The sequence below is a fragment of the Jatropha curcas genome, chromosome 10, assembly GCF_041381405.1.
Source record: "Jatropha curcas cultivar XTBG-Jc1 chromosome 10, XTBG_Jcur_1.0, whole genome shotgun sequence".
NCBI lineage: Eukaryota > Viridiplantae > Streptophyta > Magnoliopsida > Malpighiales > Euphorbiaceae > Jatropha > Jatropha curcas.
In genome coordinates, this window is record NC_143160.1 from 19,554,253 (window position 1) to 19,560,252 (window position 6,000).

A 6,000-nucleotide genomic window follows, 5' to 3' on the forward strand; every position below is an offset into this window, starting at 1 on the left:
CTCTTTTTCTTCACTCTTTTCACATTCAGGTTCTTTTGAAATCTCATTCTCATTTTTCCTCAAGGCTCAAACCTCTCTTTCTCTCTCAATTACCTTCCTTTGATCTTCATATACTTCTTGAGGTGATAATGGATCAAGAACCATCTTTTTATCTTCAATTGAAGATTGGCAATCCTCTTCTGGAAACACATCTTCAAATTCTTGCAAAGGATCAACAAACACACTTGGAAAAGATGGATTAGGATCATTGATGGTCAAACAAACTTCTTTGCACAAAGGTACAATTAGAGGTTGAATTTGTTTTTCCTTTTCTTCTCTCTCTTTCTTTTTATTTTCACTCTGTATATTTTCACTTATTTTATTTTTACACTCTTTTTCTTTATTGACAGCTTCAAAACTCATATTTTGATTTCTGCATTGGTCTTCACACGCTTCTTTTGAGGAACATGATCTTGGGCCAGTCATCCATCCATCCTTTGTGAATGAATAACTATTGAGGTAATCCACATTTTTCCTTCCTTGCACCCTTCCTGACTTATTGCTAAAATCCCTAAGGTAATGAGTAGGGACAAATTTTTGGTGCATCAACTCCTTCATGATCTCCCATGGTGGTACAGGTTGCATTCCTTTTCTTTTTCTATTTAATAGCAATTGTTCCCACCAAAACATAGCATAACCTGATACGGATTTGCTACCACTCAACCATGGTGATACGGATCCACTATCACCAAACACCTATGATGGTCAAGGGAACAAGGACCGCAACAATGGCAATCCATTAGCACTTCCTAGTGGACCAATCACAAGGAGCCTTGCAAAGAAGTATGGAGCAACCATGTCCTTATACATTCAAGAACAAATCACACATCAACTCCTTTTGTCGTTTTGCTTGTTTTCTTTAGGAAAAGTCATATGGGTCCTGGCTGTCAATGAACAGATCATCCATCTTTGTGTCACTGTTGGATGAGTCAGTGGAATCCTTCGCAATCTCCTTTTCTTTTAGGCGATCATGCCTAGATTTAGAGGATTCAGCTTTTTCCTTATCTTTAGTTTTCGAAATAGGTTCATCTTCTTCTAAAATTTTAAATAATTGTTTCCTAACTTCTTCTTTAGGAATATTTGTTAAGACTTCTTTAAACAATTGAGATAAATTCAGTGGTGAGGTCACTTCAGAAGAAACTTTCATAGGGCTAGGTTTTTTAGCAAAATCAATAATTCCTTCAACAGCGTATACAGATGGTGGATTGAAAAAATTACATTTGTCCCACCAGCGTAAAAGGATTCTTCGTACGAGCCATGGAATTTCAACTTTAGTTTCTTCCAATTTTAATTGTTTCTTTATGGCTATTTGATAGTCCCATTTAATGATCCAAGGAATTTTATAGATGATGGTGAAAGTAAGTCTTGGATTATTAAGGGAACAGTTTGTGTCATAGAAGTTTTCATAAATAGTCCTTACTTTGTCTGGCATAGCTATTGGGAAAAGACCCCAATGGTAAAACCATTCTTGAAACCATAGAGGTAGGTCCCATTCTTCTTTAGCTAGGTTAAAGACGATAAACCAACTAAATTTGCGCTGTCGTTTATCGTAACAAAGAGCACCTGACCAGGCTTCCATATAATCAAAATAATTAAAATACCTTGGTCGGCCATGATGAAGTTCTTTGGTTTGGAAGGGATCAGTTCCCCAGTCTTCAGAAGCAAACACGCGTTTAATGACGAACTTACTGTAAGCCCATTTGCCTTCTCCGCGAACTGTAGGGGTAAAAATTACTGATCCTGTAGCTTCTAAAATTGCCTGATAATAAAGATAATCTTTAGGCAAATAGAGATTAGTAAAATGATTCTTGGTATACAGCTTTGCTGCTTCATGTGGGATCATTTGGCTATGTTCTTTAGCCATTGGTATTAAAAAATTATGACTGATTGGAATTAATGGAAGACCATCTTCATGAGGACTGAGGATGCTAGCTTCATAAGCATCTGGTCGTGGCTTTTCAAGGTCTTGAGCACGGCTCGAAGTTTCAGCAAGTCTTCTTTTGGAACTCATTAATGGAGACTGTTCCTGTAAGAAATTCTCTTGTTAGAAAATCAGGTAACGCATTATTTTCTCCTTTAATGAATTCAATATCAAAATCAAACACAGATAAAATAGCTTGCCAACGTGCAAAGATTTGTTTCGACGCGATATTCTTTACGTCTTTAAAGAGAATATCTTTAGCGTTTTTGCAATCTACTCGAATCAGAAATTTTTGATTTAATAAATCTGATTCAAATTTTTGAACGCAAAGCACTATAGCTAAAATTTCTTTTTTAACTGTAGAGTAGTTGACTCGTGGGCCAGTCCAGACACCACTAGTAAAGCGCACTAATGATTCTTTTTTATTTAGGTGCTGTTTTAGGATTCCATCGTATCCAATATTGGATGCGTCAGTTTCCACTATCTTAAAAGCATCTGGATGGGGTATAGCCAGACAAGGAATTGTTTTCACTTTTGACTTTATTTTCTTTACAGCTAAGGTATGCTCATCTGTCCAAACAGGTGGCGTTTTCTTTAGCCGTTCAAATAATGGCTTTGCATCTTGAGCCAATAAAGGATAAAAATCACTGACATAATTAAGGCTTCCTAAAAATCGCTGTAGTTGAGTCTTATCTTTAATTTCATCAGGAAATTTATCTGCAAACTCAATAGCACGATTAATAGGAATAATAGTCTGGTTTGCAATATTATGTCCTAAAAAACGAATAGTAGTTTGAAAAAGTTTTATCTTTTTGGCAGAAACTACTAAACCATTTTGTTGTGCTATATTGATAAAAATGTTTTTCTATATTTTCTGAAAAAATGAGTACGTCATCAATATAGACTATCGAAAAGGTCGTATAAGGAGTGAAGATATCATTCATTATCTTATGAAATTCAGAGGGAGCATTCTTGAGACCGAATGGCATTACATTCCATTCATATTGGCCAAATGGAACTGTAAATGCGGTTTTATATCGATCTTGCTCTGCAATTTGAATTTGCCAATAGCCTGATTTCATATCGAATTTTGAAAAAATCTGAGCATTATAAAGGCGATTTAGCAAATCCCTTTTATTGGGGAGCGGATATTGAATCCAACGCAAAACCTTATTTAGGGGTTTATAATTAATAACGAGCCTTGGAACTCCACGTTCCAATTCTGCATTATTTTCCACATAAAAGGCTGCACAACTCCATGGGCTTTGACTGGGTCTAATTAAGCCCTTTTCTAGCAGGCTGGAAATTTCTTTTTTACAGATTTCTAAATGTTGAGGTCCCATAGCAATGGGCCGGGCCTTTGTTGGTATGTTCCTTTCATTAAAATCCGGCTCATAGGGCAAAGTAACTATATGCTTTTTTCGTGCCCAGAAAGCAATCGGATTTTCTGAACAAATTGTAGCCTCTATTTTCTTTTGTATATCATTGATTTGGGCTTGATATTTTGTTTCTATTTTTTCTTGAATATCTTTACCTTTTACTTCTTGAGCTAAGGATGCTAAGAACTTTTGTTTGGTTCCTAATTTAGTTTTAATGACATCAATTTCTTTAACTCTTGGTTGAGTGATAAATTTGAAAGTAATTTCTTGACCTTCAAGTTCTGTAGTGATTCCTTGCTCCGATATTTTCTTGATCGGGTATAGCATATGCAAGAAAGGATTGCCAAGGATTACTGGATGAGATAACCCTTTTACCATTATAAATGGTAATTGAAAGCAAATTCCTTTATTACATATTGCTGTATTCTGTAGCTTGTAGCGGACTGTCATTTTACTTCCATCTGCAGTATTTAATTCTTTGACTGTTTTCACAAAATATCTTGGTGGAACTAAGCCTTCGTTAATACAATTCAAGTCTGCACCTGAATCGATTAAGGCTATTATTTTAAAAATATATTCTTTATGCACAACAATAGTGACTTTAGTATGCCACTTCTGGGTGATAACTTTATCTACAAGGTTGACATACTGTAATTGATTAATTTCGTGTGGCGTTGTTGGATCTTCATAATCTTCTTTATTTAATATTTCCAAAAAAGCCACTCTATCTTTTAACTGCTGTATTTCTGTTTTCATTTGATTCATTTCTCCTCTTAATTCTTTAAGAGTAGGTTCTCTATTGGCTTTTGTATTTTTGATTCGTTCAAAGATTTCTTGAATATTGTAAACAGGATTCTTATCTTCTAATTTCTTTAGAAGTGGAGTTTCTTGAGATGTTGAGGCTGTATCATCTTGTAAAGTTAAATATGTTTCTAATTGTTGCCTCTTCTGATCATTTGGGAGTTGATCAATAAGATCTAAAATTAATGTATCTTTCTTGGTTAGCACATATAATCCATTCATAGCACATAATGATTTGTAATAGTCACATTGACCATCACAATCAGAATGTTTATCTGACAGAACTTCTTGGTCAGATTCTTCTATATAATCTACAACATTTATTTCATTTTCTTTTTCAGAATCAGTATCAGTAATGAATAATTTCGTTAATGAATTCTTGAGCTCTTCATCGATGGTTAGAGCTTGTATCTGTTGTTTCATTCTACATTTATTAGCATAGTGTCCTATGCGCCCTCATCTATAATAGGCAATTTGGGATTTATCTTTTCTTTTTGCCTTCTGCCTTGTTTGCTGATGTTTCTTTGGGCCTTTGGTACTAGACTCCCTTTTCTTTTCATAATATTTTTCTTTTCTTGTTTTTCGCAAAGGACGTCTATATTTTTCTTTTTTCTTGGATGACTTCCATAATGGTTCATACCCAAACTATTCACAAAATTCTCCTAACATTCTTTTTCCTGTCAGTTTCTCTTTTTTCATTTGCCTATGTATTTTAATTTCATTACATAAGGCTAATCCTTCTGTTACTATCTCTGACGCTAATTCCCCATAGGTATACGTATGATATGGAATAATACCATTATTTCTTTCTTTAAGTTTATTTCTAACTCTTTCGGCAAACAGCGAAGGTAATCCAGAAATAAACTTCTCTTTCCAGAAATCATACTGACTATCTTCACGTGCTAAGACAGCTGTTAGAAAAACATCTTTATACCATTTAAAATGAGATAAATCAGGACAGTGTAAATTCATGAGCTGTTCATGGGATCTATCTAAATGCATTGTGGTAGATCCTATAAAATGTAATCCTATGGTATATAGCAATGTATTCACTGCTTCAGGGGTTTCTCTTATTTGTCTTTGTTGATTTGCATCCACATACTCTTCTCTTTTCACAGCATTAATAATTTGATTCTTTCCTTCTTGAGTTAACGAGAAATCCCACCAACCTTTCAGTTGGCCAGCAAATCCCGCAACTATGGCTTGCATAATTCCTCTATCATGTTTCCTCTTGTACGACACGCAGTAGCGTACATAGTCATATACTAGAGAACATTCTTTATCTGATAATCAGATAAGCCATCAATATTCCATTCAACTATTGAATTCCCATCATACTGAACATAATTAAAAGATGTATCTTCATACTGCATATTAATTGGAGATGGGCGAGCATAATAGGGTTTCATTTCTACATGTCCTCTTGCTTTAGGATATGAGATTTTATTAATTTCATTAGCTTCTTTAAAGCTTTGTTCCAGATGTAAAATATCTTGATCTGGATATTCTTCTTTCTCAGATTCTTCTTTATCTGACTCAGTTGGTATGGTTAATGGTAATACAGATTTTTGCTTTTGATCAAGATTTAATTTCATTAATCTCTTTGTAATTTCATCAACCAATTCATCTTGTTGGTTGCTTAATTTGAATTCTTCTGGTTGAATGGGAGGTTTAAACAAAACTGTTTTTTCTTGACTTCCTATTTTAGAAGTGGTGGCTTCTTGGGCTAAAGTAGGTTTTAAATGGATTAATTGATTTTCTATACGGTTTAATTGGTCACCTACAGTAGCTAAGTGCAAATTTGTAAAGTTGTGTTGTTTTTGGGTGAGAGTGGTTCCTTCCCCCCCCCCCCCCCCGGGG